We start from the raw sequence: 17,472 nt of genomic DNA, 5'->3' as shown, positions 1-17,472 counted from the left end.
ACCTTCCACACATGGCCACGAGAGGGCGCGCCGAAGTAGCCAAACTCTCTAAGGAACCGGGCGGGCCCCTGGGAACCATCACGAACAAAAAGCCATCTTATTTTCAAAAGGCTGATAGGGGTCCCCACCGGGTGTTCACAGTCGGTCTCCTCCTAAGTAAACGAACATAATTGCAATTTAATTTCTTCTAAATTGCATCAACAATTAAAGAGAAATTACTCCCCTCGCCCTATTTTTTTTTTTTTTTTTTGCAATAGGCTCCTGGTAATTTCAGCAATTTAATGAAGTCCTTTGTGGGCAGACAATTGGATTTCAATGACTTTCTCCCTAGAGCTGGCTTGGTAGGTAGAATCTGCCTTCTCTGCCTCCTTGTTGACTTACTGTGAATCTGCCAACATCTTAATGCATCATTTTGCTTTTGCTGTCTGATGATAAATAACCTCCTTCCTCAGAACTGGGCATATAAAGATGTCTCTCTGTGGCCATCATGATTCACTTTTTCAAGTTCAAAAGGTAGAAAATAGAAAGCTTTTCTCCAGTTGGGCCCCTCCCTTCCTCCCTCACAGTGGCTTCCACTGTTACTGCCTCTCTGGTCATTTATTCTTTTGATCTCAGATCTACAAGCCTTCTAGTAAAGCCCATTATCATTATCTACTGGGGAAGATAGAATGAATAGCACCTGGCCCACCCTTTATTCCTCAGTTCTAGGCATTGGGGGAAAGGAGTGGATAAAAACAAAAAACAAACAAAAAAAACCCCTACCTGTTCACAATCACCAAAAACTGTTAACAAATGAATGGATAAACAAAATGCAGCCTATCCATACAATGGAATATTATTCAGCCATAAAAAGAAATGAAGTACTGATACATGCTACATTGCGGATAAATCTCGAAAACATGCTAAGTGAAAGAGGCCAGACACGTATTGTATGACTTCATTAATATGAAATGTCTACAACAGGCAAATCCTTAGAGACAGAAAGTAGATTAGTGGTTGCCAGGGGCTGGCTAGAGGGATTGATGGGGAGCGACTGCTTAATGGGTACAGGGTCTCCTTTAAGATGATTACAATGTTTTGGAACTGGAGAGAGGTGATGGTTGCACAACATTGTGAATGTACTTAATGCCACTGAATTGTATACACTTTATAAAGGTTAACTTTATGTTATGTGAATTTCATGTCATTTGAAAAGAAAAAAGCCCAGCCCTCATAGTGTTTACATCCTAATGGGAGTTGATTGAAAAGAAACCAACAGGTAAATAGATAATATGTCACATGAGCTGGGAGTCATGTGGGAGAGACACACAACAAATACTTTCATTCTAGTGTGAGCAATGCCCTGGCAGATACATGCTAAGGGAAGGAAGAAATTCCAAGTGACAATACTGTTCTGCAGAAGTTTCCAGTGGCCTCAGCTGGCACCCTGGGGGTGAGTCCCAGCCCTGGCCAACTGGCTGTGTGACCTTGGGCAGGTCATGTGTCTTTATTAATTTATTCACTCACATGAGATACATTGAATCTACAGAGATGCTGGAAGCTCCCAAGTCATTCTGTCCTTTCTGGATGCATCCATCTTCTCTGCCCATTTCCAAAGTCTTAAATCCTGTTTTAACCAGTCACAATCTGATACCTCTGTTGAGTGATGTTACTTGGGGAGTCAGAGGGCACTGGGGTTGTGAGAAGCAGTAGAGCTCTTTTATCTGCAGGATGCAGAGAGAGAAAACAGAAGGGGAACTCATTTGGATGGACCTTGAGAATTCTCACCTTCCTGGTCTCTGCTTCTTTACGGGACTTGGAGGCATTGGTTTGAGTGACTTGACTGTGAATCTCAAGCCACAGCTGATGCTCAGAAGCCAGTGAAGAACCCTGGGCAGGACCTGCTGGAGAGCAACCTGCTAGTCGGTAGTGACACAGAAGATGTGCAAGTACAACCCTGCTGCAACCTTCACCCTGGTTTATTCTAGGGGATGGGGCGACAATAAACAGTGGCTGCTCCTGCTGAAACTCCGTGGCTGTTGTGGCATAGGGGTAGGTTATATGTGTGTATAAATATACGTTATATATAAGCTGATTTAGGGCTCACCCTCATGACCTCATTATACCATATTACCTCTTTTTTTAAAAAATTTTATTTATTTATTTATTTATTTTTGACTGCTTTGGGTCTTTGTTGCTGTGCACGAGCTTTCTCTAGTTGCAGCGAGCGGGGGCTTCTCTTGTTGTGGAGCACAGGCTCTAGGCACACAGGCTTCAGTAGTTGTGGCACACGGGCTCAGTAGTTGTGGCGCACGGACTTAGTTGCTCTGTGGCATGTGGGATCTTCCCGGACCAGGGCTCGAACCCGTGTCCCCTGCACTGGCAAGCGGATTCTCAACTGCTGCGCCACCAGGGAAGTCCCATAATTACCTCTTTAAAGGTCCTATCTCCAAACAATGTCACACTCTGAGTGAGATACTAGGAGTTAGGACTTCAACATATGAATTTTGGAGAGACACAATTCTGCCCATAACCCTCCCTACCATCCATAAGCATCTGGTAGAATTAAGTCCTACAAAACCAACTCAGAAAGATTTCTGACTCTCCCTCTCTCACCTCCTCCTGGTCCAAGCACCTTAGTTAGGCAGACTGGCCACTGAACACAGATGTCCCTGGAAAGGGATCATCTCCTCTTGGCCACTCCTTGAGTAATGTTCAACATGAAAGGGGTAGGGGTGATTTGTTTTAAAAATCAGAATCTCATCTTAACCGTTTCTGGGCTAATTGCAACCCAGGTTATCTTCTCCTGGAATATATTAGTGAGGCTTCTCCAGAGAAACAGAAACAGCAGGAAATACATACATGCAAACATAGATAGATAGATACAGATATATAGATATAGCTGATATATGATATATACAAGAGAGATCGCTGTAAGGAAATGGCTCACATTACTATGGAGGCTGAGGTCCAAGATCTGCAGTCATGAAGCTGGAGACCCAGGAGAGCCGCTGGTGATGGTGTTGTTCTAGTCTGAGTCTGAAGGCCTGAGAACCAGGAGGGCCAATGATGTGAGCTCCAGTCCGGGTCCAAGTCCAAAGACAGAAGACTGATGTCCCAGCTGGAAGACAGTCAGGCAGTCTCATCAAGAGACACCAGCACAGACACACCAGAATAATGTTGGACCAATTGTCTGGGTACCCCAGTGGCCCGGTCAAGCTGACATATAAAATTAATCATTACAAGATAGAAACCTGGCTAAAGGGGGCCAAGGAGATTCAAACTTAATTCTGCTTCAGCCGCCTGGACTCTCTTGTTGGATTAATATGGTCCTAGATCATAAGGTTAATGAATGCTTCATTGAGTACCCTACTCACTGAGTCCCCCACTAGTAGCCCCCTAAAGTGAGGGCCATAATGGTTCTCTATAAGTTTTATAAAACCATCCTTGTCCTTGCACCAGCCTTTCAGACAGAGGTCTGGGTGTGAGCAGGGGGTGACTGGAAAAGGTGAGGTTATAGCTCCTGGAAAGCACACAGTGATTTGTGGCAGTGGAGGAAGAGCGTCAGCCCAGGCACCAGGGAGGGAACACCTTGGTCTCCAGAAGGTATGGAGAAGGAAAGGACGTTAGCAATCTCTTGTCTTTCAGAGCCACCTCTAGAGCTTTCCTTACAAAGGAAAGTGCCCTGATCTCAAACTGCTGTAAATGCCTTAAATCTAACTGTCAGCTGGTCTGCCATCCCCTACTAGCTGGCTCTAACCGTGATTTGATCACCTTTCTCCTTAACCTTACAGAGAAGTCTATTGGGAACAGCAGGGGTTGGCCCCAGCTCCTGTACCTCCCAGGGTCAACCTCTTGTCTATCTCCATTCCCATAGCTATTGCTCAGTAATTTGGGCGAATTCCTCAGTTGGTGGCATGGATGGACAAGACAGGTTGCCCTCAGGCAGTTCCTTAATTACTCAAACTGAACTGGCATCTTTAGGCATACCAGGTTGTCACCTGCCCCCTCTGACTGATGTACGTCTCTCTTGGGAGGCCCCAACAGTTGTAAACAACACTCTCTTTCCAGGAGCACCATGGGCAACCCTGGGACTGTACTTCTTGTGTGTAAGTCAGGCATTGACTTGTCTCCCTCCTGAAAACACCATGACTTGCACCATAGGTGTGGTCATAAAAGATCTTCAAGTATTTAAGGAAATGCCATGATATCTGGCACAACTGCAGGGACCTCTCCAAAATGAGGCTATTTCCAGAATGATACCTGGCTCATTGTTCTTCACATTTATTATTTTTCACAATTATCCCCAAGAAGGAAGTCATCCAATTGGAATAGATGGTATGAAACCAGTCCCTGACTTTAGCTAAACTGATCGGTGATACCTCCTCATCCCTGGAAGACATTCAGGTCAGCCTCATCTCACTGGCCAGGGTTGTTATGGATGATGTGATTGCCGTAGGCTTCTTTTCTGCAGGTCACAGTGGAATCTGTGCAACCTCTAGTACCTCCTGCTGTATCTGAACCAATTCCTTGGGCCAAGAGGAAAGGTCAGCACAACAATTTAAGGAGAAAGCCACCTGGCTTTCATAAGGGTGACCCAGATGGCTTATGGGATTTGTTCAGCCGACTGAGTCCAGGACCATGGGTGGAGGAATTGCCAAGGACAATACTATTGGTTGGAGTCCTATTGAGAGTAGCCTTAATTAAGTGCTGTATGAGACAAAGTGAATGGATTTGGTCCTAGCCTCTGTCAGTTAGAGGAACTGACGTGGCCAATGGAGTGGCATACTCACGGGAGAATTTGCCAAAAGCCAAGACAGTATAGAAATGAAGGATGGATGTCGTTGGGAGACAATTCTCCATGAGTCTCGTGTTTCTGCATGTTTTATGAACATAACTTTTCAGGACTGTCTTTTTAAGAATGTTTGTATAACAAACAGCCTTGGAAGATTGAGATAGTGTCTCTCTCTGGAGCAAAGGGCAAATTAGTTTACTGTCCAGTATAAGAAGGTAATGTCTCAAAAAAGAAGAAGAAAGAGAAGGAGGAGGAGGAGAAGGGGAAGAAGGAGAAGGAGAAAAAAGGAGAAGAAAAAGAAAGTAATGTCTCCCTCTGGGCAAAGTTCAGACAGGCTTATTGCCCATTATAAAAGATAAGCGGTCTCTAAGCTCAAGCTTCCTTATCTGCAACACATCCTATTGTGTGTGCCGGTATCCCCTCTCCCTTTTGCATCACCCTTGGGAAATTGGGGCTTGGGGAACTGGCACAAATACTGTACACCAACCACTGCTATTGCAGTGAGTGGTAAGGTCCTTTGTCTCTGAGCCGGGAGTCTTGTTTGCTCTGCCAGCATCCATGAAGCTGTGGCAGGCCACCTTGTTCACTTGCAAGTGGAATAAGGTCTCAGGCCCTTCAAAGTCCTTGACAAATCCATCTAGCATATTTTTTATTGAGAACCTACTATTTTCTAAGTACTATTGTAAATATTGGGTCTACAGAAATGAACAAAGTGTCTATCTTCCTGAAGCTTCTATTCCAATGGGATGGAATGTGGGAGAGTAAATTGGGCATCCTTAATGCAGAGCAGTTTGGCAGAACATATTTAAAAACTTAAAAATGTGCCCACCTGTTGAGCAATTGTAAGAATTCATCCTAAGGAAAGCATCAGACAAGTACACACAGAGATACGTACCCAGGGATATTTATCGTAGCACTGCTTGTGGAAGAGTTTTCTAAACTTGTCTCATTCAAGCACTGTGCTCATGGTCTGTGTTATATCCACATACCACACCATCCTACTCTTTTCTTATTCTTCTAACTGACCCAGGACATTTAGTTAAATTAATTTTATTTTAAAATTAAACATTATATGACTACCAAAAGGCTAGTTACACTGTTTCTAATAAATATATAATATATAATAATATGTATACAAATAAATATATAACTATTTAAGTGTTTAAGAATTCATCAATGTACTATCCAAAATCACATTGCATTACTCCAGTTACTTGTATCACACTATGGGAAATTACTGCTTTTTAACATCAAAAAATTGGAAACAACAGCAACAATTAAACAAATTGTAGTATATTTGTATGAATCAAAGGACTGTTAGCAGGCATTGCAAGTGATGATATAATGTATATTTATTGTCGTGGAAAAATCCTTATGATAAAATATAAATTGAAAGCAAAGCAGATCTAAAATAATGTTATCCCATTTGCATATATAGATATATATTATACATATTTCATGTATTTATTTTTATACATGTGTAGAAAATATTCTAGAAGCATTTATTATCTTTGAGTGATTGGAACCATGGGTAAATTTTAATTTCTTTTGGTTTAGCTAAAAAGAACCTTAGTTTTGGGGTTTTTTTTTTTAAGACTAGAGAGAAGTAATTCACTAGGTTTATATGCTCTGGGGGAAAATATGATGTCTGTATTGATCTAAACACCAATTTTTCTATAGTATTAGTTTTCAGTAGATTACCAAGTAATTGAATAGAGTTGGAAGAAACACTCTTGAAAGTTAATAAACTTGAAATATGAAATTAACAAACCTGGTGGATCAACTTACTCTTCAACCTCAAATGTATAATAAATGACTGAAAACACTGCAGGAAGGAAGGGTGTATATCTTCATAGTTTATATTAGAAGTAGCACATAAAGTCACAGAATATTCAAGCTTGAAAAAGAACTCATAAAGTTATTCTACTGCCACCTGGACACTGGAAAAATGCAGAAATCGAGACTCACTCATATTGGTTGATACATCCAAAGTCACACATTTGCATTAGTGGCAGAGAGAAAGACAAGAACCCAGGTGTCTTGGGCCCCAGCTTAGTGGGAAGGAGTGAGTTGTTGTGAAATGAATGTATTATGTCCAAATCTCAATCCTGTTATATGCTTATATCCTGGCTGAGGCAACTTGGATGAGTTAATTTAACTTTTTGGAGCCAGGATTTCCTCATCTTTAAAATGGGAATATTGCTTATCACAGAGAATTTTTGTGAGATTTCAACAGCATGGCAGACACTGCAGGCTGCCTACCCAATGTCAATTACTTCTCCTTCCTCAAAGGACCCGATTTTGTTTGGGGCAGCAATGGGCCTTTGTAAGCATGCCCATCTCCATGATGGAAGTGACCCAGTTTCTGTCAATGACTAATAAGCTGAGGGTTTCTGGGAAAGCTTTTGCCTTATGGAATCAGGCTCTGTCCCTTCCTGCTTCCCGCTTGTTCCTGCAGACGATGCAGATGTAGGGCTGGAAGTGAGCAGCCATGTCCCAGTCAGGGAAACTTATGCACGCAGGCAGACTCCAACATGCTGAAGATGGCGAAGAGGAATGAGAAAAGGCCTGGGATGGCACTGTCATTGAACAGCCTCACCAGCCATGGGCTGCCTGCTTCTAGACTTCCTATGGGAGAAAAAAAAAATCCCCATTTAGCTAAGCTATAGAGGTATATTGGCAGGTTGGTCCCAGTTATTTCCTGTTCTGTGGTGAAATTAACCATCTACACTCTTGGCCTCATGAAGGGCAGGGTATCCTTCCCCATGTCTTAACTTTGGGCTTGGTCAGGTGACTTGAATAGGCTATTGAGATTTTGACCAATGAAATTCATGCTTGTGTAACTGGGCTTGCCCTCTTAAGCCTCTGACATCTCCGTGGAAGAATGTGCCTCAAGAAACCTGCTGGTCTCAGAAAAGATGTGGGAAGCAAGATTTAACCAAACTCATGACCTGGTGCTAAGCCCAACCTAGAACAGTCAACTCCAGCCAATCCACAGATGTATGAGCAAGAAAAAAAAAAATGTTTACTATCATAGGCCACTGAGATTCCGGGATTGTTTGTTATCCAGCAATAACTGATGAATACATCCCAGTCAAGTATTCTCTTACTCATACCCAAAAGTATTCTTAACAAATATAAACAAGGCAATACATAAAGAATGCCTGGTACCTATTGGATGTTTGATAAATATCAGTTGCTTTCTTTTTACTCTCCACACAGTATCATTTCTGGAAATGGAAGAAATTTCTTTGAGTGTTAGTTGGCCTTTAGTTTTGGTCTGTGGCTCTTTCAGTGGGTTTTCACCTCAGATTCAACCATTTCTATTGTGTTTATTTTTCCAATATAACATTATTCCAGACTTCAAAAAATAAATTAAAACAAGCACTCAGCAACATGGGCTATGGACTTAAAATTCAAAGAACCAAGATTTCTGGGATGGGATTAATAACTACAGCCAGAAGATTTATGGAAAGCATCAAAATGCTGACTTTTTTTCAGCCATGAGAAGCAATAACTTAAATCAGCCCGTGAACTTTCTCATTTATTTTATTTTATTTGTATCTTTTATGTGTGTACTGAGACCATAATACAAGGTGACTGCTATGTAATGGTCTCTTGCTGCTTGTGAATGCCCAGGCCAAGCCACAGAGATTATTCTCATAGCAGGAGACATTGATCTCTTGACACTGTCCAGTTACAGTGACTGTGCATATTATACTAGGTGAATGAGGGGGCTGAAGTACACTTGACTTCAGGGTCCTGTTCCTGGGCAGCTGCCCTTTCAGGAGCTCCAGAGATAGAGCTATTGTGTTTGTGTAAGCTGAACTGCTAAGTCAAAAGCAGGCTAGAGCCTCAACTTGCTACTTAGTATGGTCCAAGGACCAGCAGCATCTGCATGACCTGGGAACAGGTTAGAAATGCAGAATCACAGGAGCAGCCCCAGCCCTACTGACTCAGAATCTGCATATTAACAAGATCTCCAAGTGAGTCTTTTTTTTTTTTTTTAGTTTTAAAAATTGAGATATAATTCACATAAGTTCACACTTTTAAAATGTACAATTCTGTGGTTTTTAGTATATTCGAAAAGATGTGCATCCATCTCCACTATCTAATTCCAGAATGTTTTCATTGCCCCCAAAAAAACGTCATTCGCATTAGCAGTCATTCCCCACTGCCCCCTCCCCCAGTCCCTGTCAACTACTCTATGGATTTGCCTACTCTGGACATGTCACAAACATGGAGTCAAACATTCTGTGGCCTTTTTTGTCTGGCTTCTAACCCTTGGAAGGGTTAGATGAAGGGTTAGAAGGGTTAGATGAATCTTTTCAAGGTTCTACCATGTTGTAGCATAAATCAATACTTCATTCTTTTTCATGGATGAATGATATTCCATTGTATGTATCACATTTTTTCATCCATTCATCAGTTGATGGACATTGCGGTTGTTTCCACATCTTGGCTATTATGAATAACGTTGTGTACAAGTTTTTATGTAGACATATGTTTCCACTTCTTCAGAGCATATATCTAGGAGTGGATTTTCTGGATCACATGGTGACTGTATATTTAAACTTTTGTACAATTGGCAGACTGTTTCCAAACTAGCTGCACCATTTTACAATCCCACAGCAGTGTTTGAGGGTTTCTCCACATCCTCGCCAACACTTGTTATTGTCTTTTTTTTTAAATTGTGGGTAAATATATATATAACATAAAATTTACCATTTTAACTCTTTTTCAGTGTACAGTTCAGTGGTATTAAGTACATTTATATTGTTATGCAACCATCAGCACCATCCATCCCTGGATGTTTTCATCTTGCAAAACTGAAATTCCATGCCCATTAATCAATAACTCCCCATTTCCCTCTGCCCGACCCCTGGCAACCACCAATCTACATTTTGTCTCTATGATTTTGACTACTCTAGGTACCTCATATCAGTGGAATCATATAGTATTTGTTTTTGTGTGTGTGTGTCTGACATTTCATTTAGCATACTGAATTCAAGGTTCAACCATGTTGTAGTATGTGTCAGAATCTCCTTCCTTTTTAAGGCTGAATAATATTCCATTGTGTGCATATACCACATTGCGTTTATCCATTCATCCATGGACAGCCACTTGGGCTGTGTCCACGTTTTAGCTATTGTGATAGCTAAACATGGGTGTACAAATGTCTCTTAGAGACCTTGCTTTCCATTCTTTGAAAGAATTGAAATTCAGAATTTCAAAAGTGGAATTTCTGGCTCTTATGGTAATTCTATGTTTAATTTTTTTAAGGAACCACCATACTTTTTTCCATAATCACTGCACAATTTTACATTCCCACCATCAATGCACAAACGTAACAATTTCTCTACATCCCCACCAACCCTTATTTTTTTGGTTTTTGTTTGTTTTCCAGTAATAGCAATTGTAATGAGGTGGAATCTCATTGAGGTTTGATTTGCATTTCCCTAATGATTAGTGATGTTGAGCATCTTTTCATGTGCTTATTGGCCATGTGTATATCTTCTTTAGAGAAACTTCTATTCAAGTCCTTTGTCCATTTTTGAATTGGGTTGTTTTGTTATTATTGAGTTATAGGAGTTCTCTACATATTCTGCATATGAATCCCTTATCAAATATATATTTGCAAATATTTTCTCCCATTCTGTGAATTATCTTTTCACTCTGTTGATAGTGCCTTTTGATACACAAAAATTTTTAATTTTCATTAAGTCCAATTTGCCTGTTTTCTTTTTTTGCCTGTGCTTTCTTGGTGTCACATCCAAGAAATCAATCTGATGTCATGAAGCTTTTGTCCTATGTTTTCTTCTAAGAGTTTTATAATTTTAGTTCTTATATTTAGATCTTTAATGCATCTTGTGTTAATCTTTTTATGATATTAAATAAGGATTCAACCTCATTCTTCTGCATGTGAAATTCTGTATTCAGAGTCAGTATTGTACAAAGTGTTCTGTCCTTACCCTTACCCCCACTCTCCACATTCAGTACCTTCCTCTGCACTCCAACACTCTTTTTATATCTCCTTCATACTGTTGCAGGAAAATGGGGTGCAAGAGGATGGTCATGCCCCAGGTCTGGGGTGAGTCCCTGAGGTGGGCCCCCAAGTGAGGGTCCTTGGCTTCGCACAGGAAAGAATTCAAGAGTGAGCCATGGTAAAGTGAAAGCAGGTTTATTTAGAGAAATACACATTCATAGGCAGAATGCAGTCGATCTCAGAAGGCAAAAGCAGCCCTGGGGTGCTGGGGTGATTAGTTTTTATGGGCTGGGTAATTTAATAGTGGGAGGATTATTCCAACTATTTTGGGGAAAGGGTGGGCATTTTCAGAAATTGGGCCACAGCCCACTTTTTGGCCTTTTACGGTCAGCCTTGGAACTGTCATGGCGCCTGTGTATTACATGCTAACGTAGTACAATGAGCGTATAATGAACCTCAAGGTCTACTGGAAGTCGAATCTTCTACCATCTTGGGTCTAGTAGGTTCTAACCAATTTTTGTTGTATCTTCAATGGCTGTGTCTTTCTTTTAATGGTTGTGCCTCGCCCTCTTTCCTCCTCTCTCAATACCACTTATAAACTCGAATTGTAATTGCCTGTTTAGTTATCTGTCTCCCCAACTAAATTTCAAGCTCAGTGAAGGCGGGAACCATGCATTTCTTGTCCCCCCCTCCCCTCCCACCCCGCCCTCCAGTGTCCACTGCACCTCCAGCCCTTGACCCAGTCTCTGGCATAGAGTAGACAATCAGAAAATATGTACTAGTGTGACATAATAATAAGAAATATATTGGATCTTTGTCCTGGATTCCTAAAATCCTTGGAATCTCCGGAGTGATAGGAGTCTTTTGCTATTCGTTAACAAGCCCATTTCCTCACACCTGAGTGTATGCTAATGAGATGATTTAGGATGGGGTCTTTAGATAGCCTCAGGGTGGGGCTTGTTACCCAAAAGACCAAACACAGTCATCCCATGGTATCCACGGGGGATTGGTTTGAGGATTCCTTCAGATACCAAAATCCACAGATGCTCAAGCCCCTTATATAAAATGGTGTAGTATTTGCATATAACCTATGCACATCCTCCCATATGCTTTAAATCATCTCTAGATTACTTATAATACCTAATACAATGCAAATGCTATATAAATAGTTGTAAATACAATGTAAATGATATGTAAATAGTTGCCAGAACACAGCAAATTCAAGTTTTGCTTCTTGGAACCTTCTAGATTTTTTAAAAAATATTTTTGATCCTCAGTTGGTTGAATCCAAGCATTCTGAACCCAAGGCCGAGGGCTGACTATCTGTGATTAGAGGATGAGAACTTTCAGCCCCACCTACTGACCTCCAGGGAGGGGAGGAGGAGCTGGAGATGAACTGTATAAAGACTTCTACAATAAGATTGAGATTCCATGAGTTTCTGGGTTGGTGAACACACCGAGGTGCTGGGAGGGTGATTCGCCCAGAGAGGGCATGGAAGCTCTGTGCTGCCCTCCCCTCAAACCTTGCCTATGCTTATCTTCCATGGGTCTGTTCCTGAGTTTTATCTTTTACAGTAAATTGGTAAATATAATGAAGTGTATACCTGGGTTTGAAACAGGAGGGAAGGGGGCAGGGCACAACCTTTAAAAGAATGACATATGTATAGGACATGACAAGAACTGGTAAGAACTAACTAGATTCAAGATGGCAGAAGATTTGACTTCCAGTGGACCTTGAGCCTCTTTCTACACTCGTTGTAATACATTAGCATAAGCTAAGTGACACACCCACCAGTGCCATGACAGTTCTGAGGCTGACCATCAAAGATCAAAAAGTGGGCAGTGGCCCAATTCCTGGAAATCTCCACCCCTCCCACAAAATAGTTGGAATAATCTTCCTCCTCATTAGCCTATGAAATTACCCACTGCTCTGAAAGCTGACAACTCCTGGTGCCGCTCTCACCTTCTGAGATGGCCCACGCTCTGTCTGTGGAATGTGTTTCTCTCTAAATAAATCCACTTCTTACCTATCACTTTGTCTCTCACTGAATTCTTTCTGCGATGAGGCATCAAGAACCTGAGCTTCATTAAGTCCTGAGACCAAGTGTGTGATCTCAGTTAAAAGAACATGGGTTCAAGTCCCAGTCTGGGTTTTGGCTGGGTTTGAGTCCCAGCGTGTGGGTTCAAGTCCAATCTGAGTTACACGGTTTCAAGTTCTGTGAGCCATCCTAGCAAATTATTGAACTTGAGGAGGGAGTTGTGAGAACCCCCAAATTTGTAGCCGTTGGTCAGAAGTATGGGTGGCCCAGGCCTTGTGGCTGCCATCTGAAGTGGGGGCAGTCTTGTGGGACTGAGCCCTTTAAGTTGTGGGATCTGACGCAGGTAGTGTTCAAAGGGAATTGAATTATTGGACACCCAGTTCATGTCAGAGAATCAGAAAACGTGTTGGAAAGAACACCAGGCAGCCAGGCATGTGACAGGTGTTTGGTAAATAGTAGCTATTTTTATAATCATTATTACCAGTCCCCTACTCCAACCTTTGCAAACTTCTTCAGAAGTATCTGAGTGTTTTCCATTTGTCTTTCCTTCGGCAATTTTAAGTCAATTTAGACATCTATATTTCTGATTAATGAACCAGAGATAATGATTGAAACTGGAGCCAGATCTTAAGATGGCTCTTTGAACTTTTCTGAAATTGCCTACTTCAACACCTTTGGAAGGAAAATACACCAAAATGATAAAATCAAAGCAAAGAAATTCATACCCATTTATTGATTAAAAAAAAAAGTAAAGGATAAAAATGCATCTTGAGATTAAAGCAGTCTTCTGAATATGGAAGAGGAGAGTGGGGTGGGGGAGAACATTTGCAGCTAATTTACTTGAATATTTCCTTCCCATCCTTGGCTGCTAAAGATTAAAGTTGTTTTTTAAAGGCAGGACACAGTGGCTGGGAGAAAATTCAGCATGAAGTTTGCTGGAGACAGCTATAGAGAGTGTAGGGACATCAACTTGAAGACACTTAAGTGGGACCAGAGGAGCAGAGATTTCATTCAACTCAAGGCTGGATTAAGCCCTTCCTATACTGCAGCATGCAATGCTGTGTGTCCTCCTGAGGTGATGCACTCTGATGGGCATACCACCTCTGAAGGGTTCTTGCCCCAAAAGAATTAGCCTGAGTCCAATCAAGCCTCTAGAACTAACTTCCAGTTTGTCAGAAAGACAGGGGAGGAAGTTACCATCAGGAAGAAGCAAGAAATTCAGAAGGTGGGACATGTTTGAAGACAACTGGCCTGAGGCCTTTAAAAGTCAATGGCACTGAGACTTCCCTGGTGGTCCGGTGGGTAAGACTCCATGCTTCCACTGCAGGGGGCATGTGTTCGACCCCTGGTCAGGGAACTAAGATCCTGCATGCTGCAAGACTTGGCCAGAAAAAAAAAAAAAAAGGTTAAGATGGAAAATTTTATGCTATGTATGTTCTACACAAATTTTGTAAAGTGAATGTCAATTAAAAAAAAGATGGAAAAAGATGAATGGACAGTTCTGAATAAAAAGGGACTAAAAAGACAATACAGGCCAAACATGAATTTTAATGGCATCCTGGTTTGAGAAAACAAAACAGTCATAAAAGGCATTCTGAAGACACCTGGGGAAATTTGAATGTGGACTGAATATTAGACGACAGTATAGAATTACAGTTAATTTCCTTGGCTATGATAATGGCATCGACATTGTATAGGCGAATGTCTTTATTCTTACAGATGTATGCTGAAGTATTTAGAGATCAACTGTCCACAGTGTCTGCAACTTACTTGCAAATGGTTCAGAAAAATATGTAAAATAAAGGAAAATAAATAAATAATAGAGAATAAAAACGACAAAATGTTAATGATTGTTGAATCCAGGTGGAACGTATACTGGTGATCATTCATTGCACCTTTAGGGATGTTTGAAAGTTTCCATAATAAGATGATAGGATAAAAGGATTGTGATTCCTCTCTGTCCTTTTTCTTCTGTAATTCAAAATAGAAACAAAACTAACAGCAAAGACAGCAAAGTGTGGAGGTGGGGACGGGGGGCAGCGGGAAGCACCAGGGATTTTTAGGGCAGTGAAACTCTTCTGTGTGATACTGAAATGATGGATACATGATGTTATACATTTGTCAAAACCGATAGAACTGTACACCTCAAAGAGTGAACCCTAAAATTAGTTTGAACTTTAGTTAATAATAATGTACCGATATGGGGTCATCAGCTGTATCAAATGTATTACACCAATGCCAGTTTTTTTTTTGAAAAAATTAAAATTTTTACTGAATTAAATTTTATTAAAAAGATAGAATTATGGGGTCAATAAGTTCTGGTCTTAAAATTTGCTTGCTGGTTAATACTTAACAACAAATAAAAATACAAAAAGAGCATTCTATCTTCTCCAGCTAATTTAGTTGTGTAAGACCCAGAGTCAGCTTTAATGTCTTTAGCAAAAATGCTTCCAACAAAAATGCTTGAAACTCATTTCTCTTAAAAATATGGAACGTTTCACGAATTTGCGTGTCATCCTTGCGCAGGGGCCATGCTAATCTTCTCTGTATCGTTCCAATTTTAGTATATGTGCTGCCGAAGCGAGCACCCAATGCCAGTTTTTAATAACAGGGGAAACTTAAGGAAGAGAGAATATATGGAAACTCTCTGTGCTTTCTGCTCAATTTTTCTATAAACCTGCTGTTTCTGTAAAACTGCTATAAAAAATAAAGTCTGTTAACTAAAAAAGCAATAACAACCATGGTACAGTTAAGCTTGAAAAGTAAAGTAATAAAAAAGAAAAATGAAGGTTAAATAATAATCTGAGAAGTTAGTAGTCAGAAAAGTATTGCATAATTATAAAATATGGGCCACAGGTTCAGTGCAGACGTCCATGGAAGCTAGGCACAGAGGGAGACACAAAACTTAAAAACATACATCTGATCAACAGAGGTTAAGATTGTATTTGGAAGGAAGGGAAGAACTATGAAAGAAATCTTTCCTGCAGATCCTAATTTTTTAAAAGTTAATAATGAGGGCTTCCCTGGTAGTGCAGTGGTTAAGAATCCGCCTGCCAATGCAGGGGACACGGGTTCAAGCCCTGGTCCGGGAAGATCCCACATGCCGCAGAGCAACTAAGCCCATGTGCCACAACTACTGAGCCTGCGCTTTAGAGCCCACGAACGACAACTACTGAAGCCTGCGAACCTAGAGCCCGTGCTCCACAACAAGAGAAGCCACCGCAATGAGAAGCCCACACACCGCAAAGAAGAGTGGCCCCCGCTCGCCGCAATGAGAGAAAGCCCGCGCACAGCAGCGAAGACCCATTGCAGTCAAAAATAAATAAATAAAAATTTTTAAAAAGCTAATAACGAGTTATATAATTGTTCATATCCTCAGTATTCCTAAAATTTATTCAAAAGCAAGTTTCATGTGTCAAGTATTACAAATACAATTGAGAACATAATAATAATAATAATAAAAAACCTAGATGGTTATAAGATAAATGAGCACTAGCGGTGTAATGTACAACGTGATAAATATGATGAACATTGCTGTGTGTTATGTATGAAAGTTAAGAGAGTAAATCCCGAGTTCTCATCACAAGGAAAAGATACTTTTTTTCTATTTCTTTACTTTTGTATCTATATGACATGATGGATGTTCACTAAGCTTACTGTGATAATTGCTTCATGATGTACATTAGTCGAATCATTATGCTGTACACCTTAAACTTGTACAGTACTGTATGTCAATTACATCTCAATAAAACTGGAAAAAAATGAAATGAAATAAAAAAATAAATAAAATTGAAAATATGGGCTTCCCTGGTGGCCCAGTGGTTAAGAATCCGCCTGCCAATGCAGGGGACACGGGTTCAAGCCCTGGTCCGGGAAGATCCCACATGCCGCAGAGCAACTAAGTCCGTGTGCCACAACTACTGAGCCTGTGTGCCACAACTACTGAAGCCCACGCGCCTAGAGCCCGTGCTCCGCAACAAGAGAAGCCACCGCAATGAGAGGCCCGTGCACCAAAACAAAGAGTGGCTCCGCTCGCCGCAACAAGAGAAAGTCCGCGCGCAGCAACAGAGACCCAATGCAGCCAAAAATAAATAAATAAAATAGATACAACATTAAAGAAATAAAAAATGTTTTTAAAAAATTCTTCTAAAAAATAAATAAATAAATAAATAAATAAAATAGGAAATAAAAAACCTAGACAGCAAGAGGAATGTAAGGAAGTCCAACAAAATCCTCATTTCCTCTATTTTCTCAGAATGATGATCTCATTGCTTTTCTTCAACTATCACATATCAAAATCTTTCCAAATAATTTGGGGGGGTTCCCCTCTTTCAGTACCAGCCCTAAAGTCTGTTGGGTAATCCAGCCCTGTTACGGTTCTTTTCTTGCGCAAACATTTATTTGCTCAACAAGTATTGACATTTTGATATCTGCCAAGTGCCAGGCGCGTTGTATTTGGTTCTGAGATGACAAAGGTTAAAAACTAAAATTTCTGCCCTCAAGGAATTTACACAATGGGGCGGGGGGTGGGGAACTGACCAGCAAATCTCACCTTAGTGTAAGGAGCCCAGAATAATTGATCGGGTAAGAGGAGGGGATCGTGGCAGTCAGGACGAGGCTTCCCCACTGAGGCAGTGACTCACTGAGGCTTGAAGAAGAGGAGCTACCTGCCA

General features: G+C 40.9%; 1 non-coding gene across 1 annotated transcript; it reads right to left on the bottom strand.

Annotated features, from left to right (window-relative positions):
- Positions 1 to 15,280: 15,280 nt before the first annotated feature.
- Positions 15,281 to 15,387, bottom strand: LOC133104577 (U6 spliceosomal RNA). The gene has a single exon (XR_009703638.1). It is a non-coding gene; the product is annotated as a U6 spliceosomal RNA (small nuclear RNA).
- Positions 15,388 to 17,472: the final 2,085 nt, after the last annotated feature.

This window comes from Eubalaena glacialis, chromosome 13 (assembly GCF_028564815.1).
Source record: "Eubalaena glacialis isolate mEubGla1 chromosome 13, mEubGla1.1.hap2.+ XY, whole genome shotgun sequence".
In the NCBI taxonomy this organism is placed as follows: Eukaryota; Metazoa; Chordata; class Mammalia; order Artiodactyla; family Balaenidae; genus Eubalaena; species Eubalaena glacialis.
This window is presented reverse-complemented; position numbering and strand designations above follow the sequence as displayed.